At 38.9% G+C, this 18,189-nt stretch overlaps 1 long non-coding RNA gene across 1 annotated transcript; it reads left to right on the top strand.

Annotated features, from left to right (window-relative positions):
• Positions 1–250: 250 nt before the first annotated feature.
• LOC109444450 (uncharacterized) lies at positions 251–18,017 on the top strand. The gene is made up of 6 exons (XR_002136860.2): positions 251–789; positions 1,669–1,741; positions 10,781–10,905; positions 12,180–12,337; positions 15,161–15,250; positions 15,626–18,017. It is a non-coding gene; the product is annotated as an uncharacterized LOC109444450 (long non-coding RNA).
• The last annotated feature ends 172 nt before the right edge of the window (positions 18,018–18,189 follow it).

Below are 18,189 nucleotides of genomic sequence, written 5' to 3'. Positions count from 1 at the left end.
GCTTTGACAGAACTCAGAAATAAACTGCGCTGCCGCGTTCCTTTCTCCTGAGCGCTGAAATTCGTGGTAAAGCACCAGCTCGCGCGTTCCCAAAGAGATTTGCTTTCAAAGATCAGTATAGGAGAGGCTGATTGGGTCTCCTGAGGTAGCTCTCATCCTCTGACAACTCACCGAGCCCCTGCTGAATCTCGCTCTTCGTGTCTAATTACCTGCCTGATACCTGAGCCTTTCTCCCCGCAGCCCGACTCCGGGTGCGCAAACTCTCCCCCAAGGCGCGGCAGACACACAGCTGGGGGGCCGCCTTGGGCGGGGAGCGGCCCCCCATCTGCCTCTGGAAATCCACATTTTAGGGCCTTGTAGTCATTTCCTTGCTAGTGCGAGGAAAGTTTTTGTACAGTTTTATAAAAGGAGGCCAGAAGAGAACACCCTCCTCTTACTTCCTAATATATTATGTCCTCCCCTGCCGAGTCCGGGACTTAGTCTGGATTTGGTAACTGAAGTAATATAAATGTTAGCTAAGAAGTATTCCCGCAATGTGGTTCTAATTTAGGCCTGTTTTGAAGTCTAAAGGCCCAATATGTCTCGTAGATTCTTCGCTGGACATTAGCGCTAATGTAATTTGCGGAGGAGCGCAGGCCGCGATCTAGAAGGTGGCCCCGCCTTTGCGGATCAGGGCGCTTTCCCAGCGCCGGGGGACTCGTGCTTTCGCCGGTAGTTCCCCCCTCACCGCTTTTGATGTTGGGGGCTTTGCTCAGGAAATTGCCAGGGTTTGCAGATAAATGGAGCAAGGTAAGTGCTGTACCCTGTCACCACCCTCTCTCCTCTCCAGGCTCTGGAAGGAGGCAGCCCAGGGTGAATGCAGCCTTTTTCTGCAAGCTGTTTGCACTTTACTTCAATAACATATCTCTCCGAACACTGGCTTGATTTGCGAAGACACGCGTGCATTTTCGGAGTTGGGCTGACGCAACCCCCTTCCTGCGCCCGCCCCCCACCCGCCTCCCAGCGCTGCGCTCACACCCCTCCCGAGCCCCCGGCTGCATCCGGGTAATGAGCATCCCCCTGGAACCGCCTGCCCTTTATCTTGCTGGGGGGACCCGCACCTTTTGAACTGCCATCTGTAGATTGTGTTGGTGCACTGACTTGTTAACTGTGCCATGCTGTGAAGGAAATGGCATGATTTAGATCAAGTGCTCAGGACGGCTGTTCATAAGAAACACTTGAGCCAAGCTGTTGCTGCTCAGAAAGTGCCCTGGGGAGAGGGGTTCCGTTTCGGGTCACGGTCCTGCCTTGTATGAGGGCAGGCGCAAAGCGCTGCAACCCCCGACTTCGCTGGGGCTGGAGGGAGGGGGTGAAGAGAAACATTATGAAACCATAGAAGCGAGGCTGCCAAATTAACTTCTCACCCTTTCAATCACACTCCAGAGGATAAAAGCCTAACATTTCTGCCTCAGAAACAGGCTCGGTTTACACCAAACAAGTTATTTCTCTAATTTATCAGCCCGGCCAGCTATCCTTCTAATTACTAAAAACCTCTGCTCTTTATGAAGCCACTTTCATAGGTGTACAATGAACAGAGAGCTAGGAAATGGGTGTTGGAAAGTTTCAGTGGACAGCACTGCCAAGACTTTTTATCACAATAATTAAAAAACAGAAATTTTCTGGTTTCAGTGGTCTCGTGTCCATGAAAATGGTTTTCCTCGTTCCAAGGGGCAAAAATAAAATTGAGGAACCACAAGTTCAGGTAAGCACAGATCCTTAAATCTTCACTTCTAAATTGCAAATTTCTGTAAATAAAGTTTAATTAGGAAGACAAAAGTAAAACTGAGAAAGAGCGAGAGGAGAGGGGAACCCTTCGACTTAATTCATCAACTCCCAAGCTAATACCAAGGGCACTGATTTGTCCATTATATGGAAATAGATGATTAGGGTCATTCTCTAAGACAAATTTACTTTTCTGCACACTCTAAATCTGTTTAGTCACTTTAAAGGTGTCAATTATTGGAACAGGCTAAGACTATGAATTTCTTAGTAATAGCTTTAATAACATTTTGAAATGAAAAGCAGATACCTTGAAGTCAGCCTGCTTTGAAAAGACATATGAGCAGCTCTGGTTTTAATTTGTGTAGCATTCTACATCTGGAATCCCTTATAATTAAAACTAAAAACTGAACTACTACTTCCACCTGTCAAATGATGAAAAGATGAATGCACTAATAAGTTACTAAATAGCCCAACATGATAGAGTTTACATTCTCATTCTATACAGTAAAACAGAATTTTGGACAGGAGGCTAAAGGTCTTCGGTCATTACTAATAACACGCTTTCAGTATCAACCGGTATGTGCCGCTGCAGCTCCTGACGGGGTCTTTTTTACATTAAGAGCTCATTTTCACAAGTCTTTGTTTTAAAAGCAAATAATGATTTCAGAAAGAATATGCATAACACAGAAACTGAGATGTACTTTTCATCCTACATTTGGGAGTTTCCTCATTCTTGAAACCCTTTTAATACCTTCCTATAATAATTGCATACAGTTGTCCAAAACTCCAGTATTTACAAATATTTCTCGAGCACGCGCGGTGTGCGTGGCTTGGTGCTCAGCACTGAGGATACGATGCTGAACGAGATACATCTTGGTAAGTAACTTACAAGTTAGAAAACTTGCAGTTATTGCTTCAGAAGGACAAAAACCACATTTTTGCCTACAATATGATAAGAAAAATTTTCTATAGCTTTTGCTGTGCCTACAATTAAAGCAACAATGGTCATTAAAAAGCCCTCAGACTGTCACTGGTGATCGGAAGGTTAATTATTTAAAAATGTAAATCCTGACTTGTAATTCCTATTGAAGCTGTTTGGAACGCTCCCCCTGCAGAGGTCGAGCTGTGTGGGCGGCCCCTAAAGACTCATTTTTCTTATTACACAGTCTTGCTTCTCTGTCGTGAAATAAAAATGGAAATATCACATTTTGAAAAGAGCATTGATTCTCCTAGAAAAAATGCCCGGGGTCTTCCACAGGGTAGGTGCTCATGGAGGTAGTCCTGATTATTCTGTTCAGCACAGGAATTGCCGTTGGCACCAGACAACAGAAAGAAGGCAAGACCTGGAGGCAGCCATAATTACAATGAACGGAATTCTCCCCCTGGGAGCGTATCCCCAGGATGAGAATTCCAGCCTATTTTAACTCTTTTAGGGGCCATTGGGGACTCCATTAAATTATTGCTTTAGTGTCCCTTTCTATACATGGCTACTTTCCATTCGAGAAAAAGTAGGATTTGGCTGCCACACATGCTCTGTACTTATGCAGAGGTCACAACGGGCTGCCCAAAGGTTTAATCTAGCCTGAAGACATGATCGTGTGGCCAGCATATTGTTCTAAAAACCAGGAGATTCACAGCATCATTATTCACAATGGCCAAAAGTTGGAAGCAATCCAAGTGTCCACAGATAGATGAATGGATAAACAAAGTGTAATATATATATATATATATACACACAATGGAATATTGTTCAGCCTTCAAAAGGAAGGAAATTCTAACATATCTACAACATGGATGATCCTGGACATTATTATGTTAAGTGAAATAAGCCAGTCATAAAAGGACAATATTGTATGAATCCACATCTGTGAGGTTTCTAGAGCAGTCAAAATCATAAGACAGAAAGTTGAATGGTGGTTACCAAGGGATGGGGAGGAGGCTGTAATGTGTAGAGTTTCAATTTGGGAAGATGAAAAATGTTCTAGACATGGATTCACAACAATGTGGATATACTTGATGCCACTGAAAGTACACTTCAAACGGTGGAAATGGTAGATTTTATGTTTTGTATATTTTGCCATGATATAAAAAAATTCAAGATATTTTACATTACAATAGAGATTTCCAATGTATCTAGAAACAAAGAAAATGAAGTAACTTTTAAAGCTAACCAGCATACCTGAATGATAATAGAGATTGAAACTGAGTAGCCCTGGCACCCTTGAATGTGTACTTCTGGTCTCCTGGGCCCCTATTCCTCCCTCTGGTTTTCCACCCATTCTGCTTCATCCATATCAGCTCCATACCAGGCCCCTGCAGGCTTCTTATGCTCTCAGGGTCCCTGTGGATAGCTCTCACATACGTGAGCTCATAGATAGACATACACCTTTCAAAGACTTACCTGGTATCAGATTTTAACCTACAACACTATAATTAACAGAGTCTATCTCAGGCACAGATGAGGTGAGATGAGAGGGTCTCCATGAACCCTTGAAACCCTCCTCTACCTACCCACCTTGGGGACAGGACAGTGGATGATACACTGGAGACCACCTAAGCCATGCTTCCTTCCTTACTCGACAGTTGTAAGCTTCTAGCTTACAAAAGAACTAAAAGCACTTTTCAGGATCAGGAGACGTTTCACACTACCCATTTTTCTGATATTGACTTTATATACATTTATTACAGATTTTAACTTTGAGTCAAGGAGCAATGAATTTAAGAATCTTTATTGAAGTCTGGATTATCCGCAAACTGTGAACTTTTCTTCTAAGCAATTGACTGTCTAAGGGCCTTTTCCCCTTAAATGCTACTGTCAAATGAGCATTTTAAAACATTTATCAAAAACCAATGACTGCAAACTTCAATCTGTACATTCCATACAAAGTAAACCCCGGTCTAGTGCTGATGCATAAATGATGTGTTGGTTTAATCTATTTTTCACAGGGGGTGTCTGAGAGTAGGAAAATTAAAAACAGGTAGAATGGACTATTATTACTGTCCCATAGTGTGCTTTTTTACATGAGGTCTGGATTAAGATAACATCTGGTCTATATTTCTTGAACTATTTCCCTTTTATCACAAGAAAAATCGGCAACCCATCTCACAACTGCTCTTAATTTAGATCTAAATATCACTGATGAAACATTGTACAACATGCTGTTATCTATTAAAATGATTTCCCTGAAGGAACAGTTGATACTTTTATATATTCCAGCAAAGCTAATCATGCCAGGCCTCCTTAGTAGGACTTACCTTATAATCATATGTTCAAATGTTCCACCTAAATCATTGCTCTGGTACCAAACGAGTCTTATTCTGAGATTGATTTCACTACTTTGTTAAATACAGTGCCCAGGTCTGAGAATCATAGGACAACAGAGATTCCTTTAGGAGTACACAATTTTACTCTGAAGTCCACAAGCCGTTGTTGCCCCTGCAGCCTGCACTATGGGCTTTCCAGAGCCCCTTGCAAGGGGAAGGCAGTAAGCTGTTTTCAGCACTTTTCAGAGTACAAATGCTACACATGTAGTATATTGATTTCACAGAATAAAAACTTCTAGGTTCTTTTTTCCCCCAGAATTGTATAACCTATATCCACAGATAATAAATCAGGAAAGTATTTTCTCTAAAACTATTTTGCATACCTGCGGTATACATTCATTTTAAACTACATCAAGACTCAGAATCACAGAAGGTAAATCTATGTATTAACCAGTTACATGGAAAATTACTTTCTCCATCTCCCACCTTTAATTTGGTAATATCATGTGTTCCCGATTTAAAAAATATATATATACAGAAACCAAAAATAATGGGGGTTTAAGAACCTCAACTAGAAATAATTTTGTATAACTGTGAAAATATGAGAATGTTCAATGTAGTAAATGGAATTAGAAATGTATTAAACATAGACTATAAAAAAATTAGAAACAATAAAAATGCTTATAAATAGGTGATTGATTAAATGAATTATGTTACATGTACAATATGAAATATTTTACAGCCATTAAATAAGGATAAAGAGTATTTTTATGTTCTAAGGAAGAATCTTCATGAGATATTAAGAACAACACAAGATGAATAGCATGTTATCACTTTTTGTTGTCCTTTAAAAAGAAAAAAGAAAGATAGACATATATGTTGATGTGTATGTAGAAGAGATCTAGGAGAATTCACATCAAACTCTTTTCAGTGATTAACCACTACAAAAAAGGAAAGAGAAAAGCATTTAAATTCATAAACTCTTGTGGGTTTTCTAGGCTTTCTTAACACATATATATTACTTTGTAAATTTTTTAAAAAAGTAAAAATGCATTAAAAAAAAACCAAATAGAACAGAGATCAATTCGCCATTCCCTTTCAAGAAAATTATAAGAAGGGAGGGGGGCTAGAGGGGGAGGCTGGGTGCCTGCAGAATAGAGCAAGAGGAATGCGATTGACAGGCATCCTGTCATCTTGTATTTTTTGGAGGGAATTCTGAGAATAAAAAGCCTTTGGAAGTTATCAGCGGTCAGGCTGGAGCCATTCATTTTTCACCTGCCTGTGTTTGTTGTCTGGCAGCCAGTCAAGGGTGCTATTAGCAGAATTAAGATCCAGAAGAAAAGATTATCCCGTAGAAGGCGAGATAAGGGGCTGGAAAGTGTGGCTGGTTATCAATATCACAATACCAAACAGGTCAGAAAGGATTCCGTATAGATTTCACTTAAAGCAGGTAATCTCTGCAAAAATAATGGAGTGACTGTTCTTCTGAAACACTTCAGTACTGCAACATACTGCAGTTCATTTAAGATAAAGCAGCAGTTTTACCAAGAGTCCCACAACTGCATTCAGCTGGAGAGTGGATAATAAAATGCTGCAACAACGTTCTTTTATTCTCCCTTATTCAGTAACCCTCAGTAATGAAACAACCTTCCATCTCGCTCCCAGATCATTTTTAATATTTTGAATGGTATACTTTCATTCACTTTTCTTTCCTTCTCGCTGAGGAAAGATCTAAATGGAATTCCATCGTACAATTTGATATAAGAAACAGGAGGAATGATTGTAACATTCTTTAAGTATTTAATTGTTAGGAGATTTTTTTAAATCGCCAGTAGGACTGTAGATTGAGTGCAGCAACGCTTGTCTAGGGAGTCTTTGCCACTCTGGTACTGAAACATGTGTTTTCAAACAATGAATTGGAATGGTGAAGGTTTTGAGTTCATGTCAGCACTGCAATTTACAAGAGTTCACATACAGCATGAACTTACATAGCATTTCACCATGTTGTCTATGAATCATTCAATTTTAAGCTCTGCAGCATATGGACAATTGCAAAATGTAAAGAGGTAAGAAAACACATTTGGTATTCTCATTTTATACACTTCATATTGGAAATAAATGGCTTTGTTCTTCCGTTTTTCATCTAAATGATAAAGCCTCTTTCATTTTATTTCTCTTTTCTTTATAGCAATTTTAAGTAAATAGAGATGAACTTGTTGAGCTAAGTAATTTTTCAATGTACAGACCTTTGTATTATTTGTACACTGAGGGAGGGATCAGCAATCAACAGGTTATTTACTTTGAGTTGTCATCCCAGTAGTAATAGATGGATCGACAATGGTTCATCCATTTAATACTTGATCAATAAAACAGATTCCCAAGACGCTGCAGTTAAGGGAAGTGACTAACTATTGACAGGATAGAAAGAATGAAGACTGTGATGCTGCATCACCCATTGAGGAAACTAAGCACCCACTTAATGACCCAGAAGCTATCAATTTATCAATGAAAAAAACAAAACCAACATACATAATAAAAATGGGCTTTGATATTTCTTCATAGTCGTAAAATTGAGTCTGCTACAGCAGTACATGAAAATGCCCTCATTTCAGCAATAACTTTCCAAAGCCTATCAATGTCTTATTGTTAGTATGACTGAGACTAAAAGGACACAAAATGTTTTTATTCTTTTTCTCTACTTTTTTAACTGCACCCTCAGAAATGACATTACCAAGTAGAAAAACTTTGGTCATTGAACATTAAAATCCAGTTTTAAACAGTTTTTAGTTACATAAGCAATATATAAAAACATTTTGATTTTTGTAAAGTGTCAACAATATAAAAGCATACAGACTAAAAGCAAAAACCTTCCCTAAACAACTCCACCCTCTCCCCGCAAATAGACGTCACACCTCCCTCCTCAGTAGTAATAATGGTTAGCAATGTGGAGAATATTTTATAGACTTTTTTTCCATGTGTTTACAAACATATATGTATATAGACACATATGTAATGACAGAGGGTTTTTGTAATTAATGGGATTATACTATGTGTATTGTTTTGTAGGTTGCTTTACTTCCTTTAACAATTTGTCTCAGATGTCTCAATTTGTCTCATTCCAGATGAGTATATATAGACCAGAAGTTGCAAACTCATAGCCCACAGTTCACAAATCCTTTTAAATTTTTAAAATTGTTTTCAACATAAGAAGCCCATATTTCCCATTTTTTTTAAAAAATGAAAAGATCCAGCAACATTGTACCCAATTATCAGCAGGACCACTCAGAACCAGGAGTTCCTCTGGCGGGACCCATACTCTAAGAAAACCATCAGCTCCTGCAGTTTCCAGCCCCACATCCAGCCTGGCCCTGCAGAGCTCCAGGTCTTCTACCCCTGAGTAGATATACCTACCTTATTCTTATAAAAGGCTATATAACATTTCATAATGCAGATGCGCCATAATTAACTATTTCCCTACTTGAATTTTTAAAGTTCAAGCTTTCGTGTTACATTTTGTAGAATAGAGCCAAATTCCATATTCAGAAGGGAACACACCCTTTTTTTAACGGCCATTTTATTTTTTCCTACAGTTTGTGAACAACCTGCATTCATAACTGACAATTCCTTCCAAAACTTTACGAAAATATAAAGATTTGTCCTATATTTTTTCTTTTGAAAAAAACGATACTGCAACTGAGCGACCAGAGGCCCTGGGAAGAGGAAGCTCATTGGAATGTATTCGATACATTAGTTAAATCAGGATTTTTCTCTTTAAAATAAAATATGTCTCTGGCTTAAAAGTGACAAAGACCTGCTGAATAATTAAGGTATTCTCTGGTATCTTTCATCAGCTCTATCTGTACTCATTCTCCTTTCCTCCTCTCTATACCCCTGGCTCAAAAAAATCTCTGAGAACATATAAAGTTCCCATCATGGGGGTTTGCAACTGTGAAAATGGGACAGCAATCCAAAAAGTTCAAAAGTTATTTCTCCAAAGGAATGCAGTTCATATGAATAAAGCTGACAGACTACTAATAAGAGGGGCCAAATCACAGTTACGATTTAGTAACTATAGTATACACTCGAGCCAAAACTCAAAGCCCATGCAAAAGTGGAAAGAAATTAGAATTTCTTTTTTTTAAAAAGTCTATCAGTCCAAATAAGAAACACACATGGAGTGACGCAATTGCTATTCTCAGAGGAACAGACTTTTTGCCTATGTAATTTGATGTGAGGTGAGAGTTAGGCTCAAGTAAAAAGTAGACACTGAGACAAGATTTACCTACTTCCCATGTTTGTTTGTTTTTTTCCTATTCAAATTATCAAAAAATGCCCGTGTGCAATTTTTTCTAATGGACTACAGAAAATACAAAAGTAGAGAAATTTTACATAAAGTTGTCATAAGGGCCATATTTATGTAGGACATATTACTTAGAAATAAACCAAAGTCTAATAATAGCCTGTTTTATCTGTCTTCCCAATCAAAATTAAACTTAATGATTCTTCACCTTCAGGTTTGAGACTTTGAAATACACGTATGTATTTATTGAATCTCTTCTATGTGCTGAGGTATAAAGAATAGTCACCTTTGATTATTTTCAATAGACAATAACCAAATCTGAAAGCCATACAGAATGCCGCAAATATAGCATTTTTGAAACAAACTATTTTAAACTAAAATTGCATGTCTAATTTGAAATAAATGATCCATGCATTATTTGGTCACTTTACTGGTTATTTGACCTATTAAGATATTTCCCAGGTAAACTAAAATTAAAACTTTAGGTTTTACACAAAGGGCATCTTGTACTTCTCACGGGAACTGAGATTATGACACTGGTTAGATCATTCGGACTCCAGTTAATTTAAGAAGCGCCCAGTTCAGGCGTGTTTAGAACACTCCAGTCTCCTTAAAAGAGTAACAGAAATGCTTGCAATTCCTTGCAATGGTCCCTTCCCCACCCTTTCAGATTACAGATAAACTAAAAGTCATCACTTTACACTATCTTTAAATAAATTCACATAATATCTGCTCCTTTCCTACTATTACTATCAAACAGGTCTCCATAATGTTTTTTGAAAATTACAACCCCTGTGATATTTCAATAGTGGCAAAGCTAAGAAAACTGGAGGCAAAATAAAGTCCCAGAGGGCAATGCAGTATTTGAGACTAATGTGAAATATAGCAGATTCCCAGGTCTACTCAGGCCTAGCAAAGCCGTGCCTGCTGGGTGTCCTAAGCTGCCCTTTTAGTCACCATGCAGAAAAGCCTAAGGCTAATAACCTTACCACAGAAAAGTCATGCAAATATGGATGCCTGCATATACCAAGTATTGTTTTAGAGACTTAAGGTAAGACATGAAGCTCAAGGTGTAGTATCTGAACAGCCTGATGAAACTATAATTACAAGGCATGCCTTGAAGCCAGTGCCAAAATAGAGATATTGTGCAAAAGAGAGCACAGAGCAGGGACTAACTGCTTTAGATGGAGAAGTAGGGAATAGTCAAGAAAAGCAACCAGACATGGTATATTATGATAAGGGCAAGAACTGCTCCCTTTTTGTCCAGTTGGTGTGGTTTCTTATCCACTGGCTATCTGTTTGATTCCTGGCAGAGGTCTGCAGGTTGATCTCTCAGAGTTCTCACAAAGGCATAAATCATCTCCTGGCTTTTAGAGGATCCACTTGCATTCTCAAACTACCTGCCAATGATTCCACTATTGGAGAAAACTAATGATTTCTCTTCCTACCCTTCAGGCCATGGTAGAAACAGTAGGAGATGAAGAATGGACCCCAAAGTGCTCTGCTTGCATATTGTCCAGAAACACCTGAACATTTTTGTGCCTATTTTTACTTTAACCTCAAAGAGCACGTGCACGTAGGTAAGTGTCAGAGTCTTATGATAAAAGAAGGAACACAGAACTATGTTCAGATGGGTGCTATGTCCCTTTTGAATGCTGCTATCTGGTACCTGGATTCAGTCAAATTAAACAGCCTTGAATTCACAAATATATCTCCTCAAGACGTAGCCCAAGAAATCTCTGCATAATTTCCCATTGAGCTTTTCTGACTATACAATACATATCCAAGATCTGTGTTAAGGAATAATAGTAGACAAAGTGGCCCATTTCATGTTACCAAAGAAGCAGCCTGTATTAATTACAGGAAAATCTCAACAGATGGACATCTGCAGAACTATGAATTCTCTACTCAATCCCAGCTTTAAACTTCCACACACAACTTTTACTGTATTTAAAACACTGCTGTGTCTGTCCCTTTTAAAACATGTTAAGTAGGAGAAACTAAGAGTTTCTAGAAATAATGACGCAGAAGATAAGACCATTGTACCTCAAAATGCGAATCTATAAATAATGAGGTACTTTCTTTTTTTCCTATCAAGTGGTTAAGAATTTAGAAAGAAATAATAATCAGTATACACAAGCATGGAGAGAAACCGACACATACATACAATACGAGTAAGAATGCAATTTGGTTCAACCTTTTGGAGGCAATTTGGCAATATGTGTCAAAACGTGTACATCATTTGAACTACCAGTTCAGTTTCTAGGAATTTATGCTGAGAACCTAACCAGAGATGAATCCGGGGATTTACGCATAAGGAACATGCACTTTTAATATACCTAAAAAGCAATTAAATGTACTACATTAGGGATTAGCTAAACAAAGTGTGGTACATGTCTATATCAGAGCATTGTCACATTTTTAAAGGGTATTTAACAAAACAAATTATTTGTGATATGATATGGTGGGAAATTGAAAATTATAAAACAGCAAGTACAATTACATTTTTTCAATACACACAAGTGTACTCATGTAAATATATCCAAGCACAACAAATAGCTCGAACATCCATACTAAAATATTAGATGCATATCATATCATCTGTGATGATATGATATATACATATTAGTTTAAAAAAATCAGACCTCAGGTTTTAAGGGAGAAAACAAAGCCAAATTCTGAAAATAGCAAAGTTGAGAATTTAAATGTGTATGTACATCATGTCAAGTACTTCGCGGTATAAACAGTCTGATTCCTTAAATCAAGTTTATTCTACACTATAAAATAGAGTATAAGTGCCAACGCACAAGGCCTCAAAATAAAAAGGCTATTTCTACTTTCTCCCTTTCCACAGGACAAAAGACTCACCTTGCTAACAGAACACACTTATGTGACACAAGATTAATATTGTGTTGGCAAGAGGCAGTTGCTTTTATGCTTCCAGAACCCTGCTGGATGAAGTTAACACCTTTTGTCCATCCCAGCCCTAAATATCAGCTGCCGAGTTCTAAGGTAAGCACAATGCGATTTCTATGGCAACTGCTGGCCAGTATAGGCTTCTACTGAAGGTGAAACCCAAAGAAATGACTAATTAGCAAGAGTCTAAGACCAATTTCTGAATAATAAGAGTCTGATTCAGATATGCCAAGAAAGAAATATTACACATGAGTGTTTGTTTTCTTTGCACTTCTTTTAAAAGCACAGTGATACACTATTTCCCATTACACTTCCCTTGCAGACTTACAAAATTGCGGTTACATTGCCAGATTTGAACATGAGAGGAGAAACAGTGCAGTGGGTATATAAACAGATATTCAAAGATTATGGTGTGATCAAAGTACCAAAATATGGAGAAAGCTGCTGGAAATACCCACCCAGACACTATCTGCCCAAAACTTGGTAACAGGAGGTGGATGATAGTAGTTACTTAGCAGCTATTGTTACAAAAACAAAAACCTGTTTCTTGCACATTTCATCCTTGATTCTTGACAAAGAGAAGTGCCACAAACACTTGACTCTGCTGGAGGTGGGATTAAAATGGAGTGTCAACTTTATCTTTTCAATGTCCTGCTGCAGATAAACCAGGCACTTCTGATTATGTGGGCATCAGTTCTTTTTTCTTCAGGGGAAAAGTAACCTTCACAAAACAACTTCCTATGTGTCAGCTCTTTTTAGTGAAATTTCCCATAATTAATAACTATTTGAATGGAAAAAAAAATTATAAAGAAGGTGATCTTGAAATTCCAGCATATACCTACTTCTCTTGGAGAAGGTCATAGGTGTTATGTTTAGTAAAGAGACCAGAGCAGAAGTGGGTGGATTACCCCAGGGAAGCCAGTCTTCCTTTGGGCCTGAGAGAAAGAACTGGGGATGTGATCTACTGGTGCCCTTCCTTGCTACTCATTGACCTCTTTCCGCCTCTTTCCAAGTAGAATTCCAAATCCAAAATTTAGTATGACTTTTCTGTTCAGAACCTCTTCTTCAACCGAGAAACCAGCTGATGCTCAGCCAGAACTGCAAAACTGTCCAGGAAAGTTCAGTCCAACATATAAGTCTCCCATTTTATATAGTTTCTGAAGTAAATCTTACACGTAACTGAGTTATAAAACTTTGTTATTTGGGGCATCCTAAGTCTTAAACAACGGGTGGCAAACAAGGATCTGCTATCACCTGAACTACCACAAAATTTAATACTAAACTGGACCAATTTCTGAATAATCCCTTATAAATAGTAAAATATACTTTAAAATATGAAACAAAAATAGCAAATTAAAAAAGTGTTCCTGGGACTCTGTAAGACTCCTAGTTAAGTGTTTCTCAAAGGATGAAGCAATCTGCAGGTAGATTCTTCACTAGAAAAATGTCAGCTTTAACCCAAAACTTCACCCCAGACTTCACACATTCCAAATTTCCTTTGCACAAGCAGAAATGAGGAAAACTAGTCCATGTAATTACAGAGGAAGGAAATCTGGTATAAACGTGTCCGTATATCTCCAGTAACAGCGCCTCAACACAATGATGGTGAGGAAGTGTATATTAATATTTTCAATGCTCCTACAAAGTCACAGGTAGAAAAAAAAATGCTCCTTTACACAACCCATAGATGAAGTTTCCAAGGGATCAAGATCAAAGCTTTTTTAGTTTTAATAGATACAGCAGGATGCACACCCACCCACCCCACCCACACACACACATCACCAAATGGTTTCACAATTGCTCTCTATTTATGCATTCATCAAGCATTCATTGAGCATCTAATGTATACCTATAAGAGTATTAAGCATTACAATTAAACAGTGTATCAATGATGATTTGGGGTTACAAACAACAGAATCCACTCTGGGAAGTTTAAACGGAAAAAGAAATTCAACGGTACTTATTAGGTAGCTCAGGACTTGCCAGGAGGACCAGAGTGCCAAACCCTGAAGCTACACAGCCAGAAATGATGCTGAACCACAGCATGGGGGCTTCTCTAAGAAAAACACTACTGCACTGATACTCAGTACCTAAGACCCTTAGGACTGGAGGCAGAGACTCGGCCACTGTTGCCTGCCCCCCAACTCCACCTCATTCTTAGCAGAAGACTGGTTCCCTCCCATGTAGCCATCTCCTCCCGTAGCTCACTTCCAAATGCACCTTGCATGGGTCATGTCACAGAGCCCAGGTCACAGGCTTTCTCCCCGGCCACAGAATCCAAGATATGCATTATCTGGCTTCTATCTTGGAAAGGTAGCTCTCATAATATGTGAAATCACCAAAAGGTTGGGTGACCGCAAATATTCACTGTAAAACATGACACTCTCTGCCAATATGGAGCATTCAGTCTGTATAATAGTACCTGTACACAACAAACAAAAAAATTCTGTATGTAGTGATTACCAAGCATCATGCAGACTTTTCTACATATAATTTAATAAAACTACTTATGTTAAATAATATATAAGTTTTATCTGGCTTGAGAGTTTCAGAGGGTCATCTTCTCTGCCTTTTTTCATAGTTTCATATTTAACATGAATCAGTTGCGTCACTTGGCTATGGGGTAATTATGACAACAAGAAAGCCAATTATATTTTAAAACATGGATTACGTACTTACGTGCTAGATTCTGGGCATTTGTAGGTGGTATTGTAACAGAGGAAATGGACTTCTGGATTCAAATACCAGCTCTACCATTACTAAGTGGGGGTGTCGTTGAGCAGGCTACTTCCTTACATCTTAGTCTCTTATTCTGCTGAACCTACTGCATAGAATTGTTTTGGAAGATTAAAAAGAAACAAGCCTGTGAAAGACTGTACAGTGCTTAGCACTGTTATAGGTTATCCAACCATTTTTCAGTCCTCAGCATGACATTATACACCGACATGATGCTCCCCATCGGAATTGTTGAAGACTCTACAGTTCAGAGAGCTGAAGTCACTTACCAAGGTAACAACCGGGCCAGTGTGGAGATTTGAACCCAGAGTTTTCTAGTGTCACGCCTGGCCTTTTCCCATGACACCAACCTGCCATTACAAACAAAAACTCATAATGAATCATATAGGTTCTCAGAAAATCTTCCCTGTCCTACTAAGCAAAGTTGTATTTTTCTCCATTTGCTAGAGAGAGAAAAAAAAAGTGTAGAAGCCCAATAAAGGAATGTTATTTCCCCAGAGTCTTTAGAACCCCAAATATTTAGGACCAGAAGGAAATTTAGAAGCCAGCCATTCTAGCCTCTTGGAACTTATTTCCACCTAGGGTCATTTCACTTTTCTTAAGGTTTACCCTGTTTCTCTTTGCTTCATTTGTCTTCTGTCATTATAGGCAGGACCTGGAGATGCCTTAAGGCAGCCACAAAACTGAGTGTTACCCAGGCAAAATGCAAGAAGAGAGAACTTCACTGTTGCCCAACTGGTGGCATGTACAGCTACATTTCCCAGGGAGTATTCCCTGGAACACCGAGTTTGTCAAGATGCTAGTAGAGATTCCACAAAGAAAGTGTTCTTTGATCAAGTGAGTTTGGAAAGTGTGGGAGTAAACTAAGTTAAACAGGTTTGCTCAGAACTTTTAATGTGCTCATGAGCACAGCGAACCACAAAATGAGAATATGGTACACAGTGTTGAATTTTTAACCCCAGAATCCTTTTATCCCCAAAGAATCTGGTAGGACTAGTGAGCCATAGGACACATTTGAGAAGCTCTGGGAGAGGTAAAGAATTTGTCATCAGAATACAAAGAAAAAGAGAGAATTCAAATGTCACAGGAAGCTTCCAGCACTACCCAAAGGGCTGACATGAATTCTGATCCTGTAGCTGGACACAGCTAATGTAGTTGCACAACCCATCAGATCATATGGCTTGATGCACTCAATATTAATATGGACAAAAATCGCCTCCATGCCCAACATGCAATCTTCTGATAGTATTTTGGCTTTCTCTGTAGCCATCCTACAGAGAAAAGTGCCAGACAAGCTGATATAAATGCCTGGTGCATTTGAGAGTTATAGTTCTCGTAAATTGATGCAAATATTCCATCTAGCGAGTAAGGGTGTCTAGTCAATTTGACAGATCATTTCTCAGTGTAAGTCAAACCATCATCACTTTGGTTGGTATAATCTCTTTCAAGTTTTGTGGGCATCGGCTAGTTTTCAAGAGTTCCTAGGAACTGACAAGATCTAGTTTCTAAACCTTTACATATTGAGAGCAGATAAACCCTGGGCCTTATTGTCTTCACTGAATTATGTGTCCTTGAGTCATAGCCTCGGCATCCTTTAGAGGGTTTTTCACTCTCCTTTAAGATTAAATATTAAGATCCCTTATGTGTTAGCTCTGCAGCCCCTGATTCTTAAAATAACATTAAAAAGCTTCAAAATGAAATGAAAACATAGCTTTCCTGATCTGCCTTACTTACCAATGAGCAGTTCTAGGGATCAGGTTTTGAAAGCATGCACCCAGCACAGTTCTCTTACTCTAACTGGCAAAATTTCAACAAGCCAAAACCTAGGAACTCAGCAGTGCCACAGAGAACAAGCATGCCTCTCTTATTCCCCAGGCATAAGATTCACCCAATCTTCCATCCTGAACTTGCCAAGCTACAAGTTGGAAAGTCCATGCCAGGAGCCAGCGCTGCACCAGCCAGTCGGCTCTCTCTGAGCACAGGGATGCCTGGATTGTGAATCTCTCCTGGAGAGGAGCCGGGGTGCTGGGGAGATCATTTTCATAAATACACTTACTTTCCTCCTTTGAACAGGCACACCTGTTTTCTCTACTAACTCTGCTGCTTCGGTCACTTATGCCCTAGGGAAAGCAGTTGTAAGAAATAGCAGATGCAGAATTTACACAGAGAGCATTCCATGCCTTCAGCTTACAAATTCTGCAGAAAACGACCCAAGTGGTGCAGGACTATTTTATGAACTGTGACCTCAAGCCGCTCATTGAAAATGCAGTTACTATCAAATTGTTCTTTGCAGGTTTCCATTTTTAAATGATGAACACATTTTGGGTTAGTTACACTTGAACCAGCCATATTTACCTGACAAAATTATTTGCAGAAGAAAATTACATTACGTAATATTACATTATTGCCTCCATTTTATAGATGGAGAAACTGACCCGCAAGCATCTTGCCCAAAATTTCTGCAAAATGACACAGAACAAATTAAGAGTGTTATCTATTGCAAATGACAAAATCTGTAAAGGAGGTTGATTAGAGGTGTGGAGTTTGCAGTGCATTCCCTCTTGGCCTGAGTCTCCTTTCAGATGGATTTGCCTGGTGAGGCTTGCATGAAATTGACCTCTGAGGATAGCGTCCAGCTTTCTGGTTATCATTAAATGTTATCATTAAAAATAGAAAAGTGCCCCCTGGCCATTTCTAGTTCAATGACTCAGGAATGGGGAGTAAGATTATATGATAAGTATCAAAGGGTAAATAATCCAAGCAAGAGTGAAAAATAAAAATCACAAATTGGAAATCCTTTTACTGAGCATCTGGCAGAAAGCATTCAAACAGGCAGAGATCCTGTACACATCAGACCAGGATCCTGGCTTGGGCAGGTGAGGAAAAATCCTCAAAGGACAAACTAAGGAAGGGACTGAAGTGGAGAAGAACAGGGGAGGAGCCACGTCTGCAGGCAAATGGATGAAGCAGGTACAGCTGTTGGATTGTTTTTAAGAAGACTTCTGCATTTAATAAACAATGCTATGAGCTTAGAAGAGTGTATCTTAATTTCTCTGAGTTTATTTCACAACAGAGAATTAAATTCAAGAAATACTTTTAATATGAAACCTGTCTTTCTCTGCATTAGTGGTCCCTCAACCTGGATATGCATAAGAAATCACGGGGGTAGCTTGTTAAAAATCAATTGATGACATCCTTTCTACTGATTTTGA

This window comes from Rhinolophus sinicus, linkage group LG03 (assembly GCF_036562045.2).
Source record: "Rhinolophus sinicus isolate RSC01 linkage group LG03, ASM3656204v1, whole genome shotgun sequence".
Lineage (NCBI taxonomy): Eukaryota > Metazoa > Chordata > Mammalia > Chiroptera > Rhinolophidae > Rhinolophus > Rhinolophus sinicus.
This window is presented reverse-complemented; position numbering and strand designations above follow the sequence as displayed.